Raw genomic sequence first — 1,217 nt, 5'->3', positions numbered from 1 at the left:
TGGAGGGTGTGGGTGGGAGGTGGCCGTTTCTACGCGTGAGTGTCCTAATTGTGGCCGTTAGAGCAGGTTCGACTGAAATTCTGTAATTAATTGGCTTCAAAACAAGGGCTATCCTTTGGCGTTTGGCGGCTTCACATTGGAATTTTGGAAACATCTGGCAACCCTGGCTGACCTAGTGAGTGATCTTCTCATCGTAAGTTCAGTAAAGGTTAGAATGGCGGGTTAGATGACAATTCGCCTGGCTATTGTTGACTGAAAATAAGATTATATTATAATACGAAAGATCCTACTGAAGTGTACATACATACAACGTTATTGTTGCTGGTGCTTTTAATGTTTTGCTCAGTTTACTGAAGAATTTGACTGACCAGTTGCACGTCTACGAGAATTATTCTTCTGACAGTAAGTCTGCTCTGTCTCTGCTATTGCTATTTGCTCTCTAACGGAGTGTCTAGATCTACACTACAAAGATCTAAATCTAGATCCAGATCTAGATCTAGAATCTAGATCTACATCGGTAACGGAGCACTCACGAGTCCTAGTCTCAGTACCTACGTACACGGCAACACGGTAACCGGGCACCTAGTCTCAGTATCTACGTACACAGTAACCGGAATTGCCGGAATGAAAATAAATCAATATTTGTCCTGTGCTGTCACGCGCTGAAAAAAAAAAAAAGGGAAGCGCTATTACTATTTGCAATGCTGCGTTCTGAATAGCTCCCGTGCTATTTGTAATTTGAAACACCAGTAGGCCTTCTAGAATCTAGATCTAGATACATCCTGTGTAGCGCATTACTGTAACAGCAGTTTAAAATTTCTATATGTTGTGGTGTTTGTTTTGTAACGTGTGTCTGGTTTGGTGCGCAAGGTTTCTGGTTTGGTGCAACATATCGTCTGGTTGGGTGCGCAATAGTACCATATTTACAGCTCTAGATCTAGATCTAGCTCTTTTCTGACACTTTTCGTCTTTCTCTGTCCTGGCCTTGTCTTCTTTTCCTTGCAAGAAGTTCCTGTACTGACCATAACGGAAGGCCAAGGTCAATGAGGCGTGTTTTTTTAGGGAGTAATGGGAGCTGTGGGCCCCCTGACAGGAGATTTCCTTACACCGTGTGTATGTGTTTTGATAATGGATAAAAAGAAAGGTGCTGTGGACACAAGAAGGGGAAAGAAGAAAACAAGAATAAGACTATACCTAGACTAGTATTCTTTGAAGGA

General features: G+C 42.3%; 1 protein-coding gene across 2 annotated transcripts in view; it reads left to right on the top strand.

The window, feature by feature from the left end:
- The first annotated feature begins 185 nt into the window (after positions 1-185).
- The window catches only part of LOC101847602 (DNA replication complex GINS protein PSF1), a 12,413-nt gene continuing 11,381 nt past the window's right edge, over positions 186-1,217 (top strand). For both annotated transcript variants that reach the window (XM_005104971.3, XM_005104972.3), the window contains exon 1: positions 186-402. The gene's annotated coding sequence lies outside the window, so the exon portion shown is untranslated. The remainder of the gene's footprint in view (positions 403-1,217) is intronic.

The sequence above is a fragment of the Aplysia californica genome, unplaced genomic scaffold, assembly GCF_000002075.1.
Source record: "Aplysia californica isolate F4 #8 unplaced genomic scaffold, AplCal3.0 scaffold00444, whole genome shotgun sequence".
NCBI classification, from domain to species: domain Eukaryota; kingdom Metazoa; phylum Mollusca; class Gastropoda; order Aplysiida; family Aplysiidae; genus Aplysia; species Aplysia californica.
The sequence above is the reverse complement of the archived record's forward strand: the minus strand, read 5'-3'. Positions and strand labels throughout refer to the sequence as shown.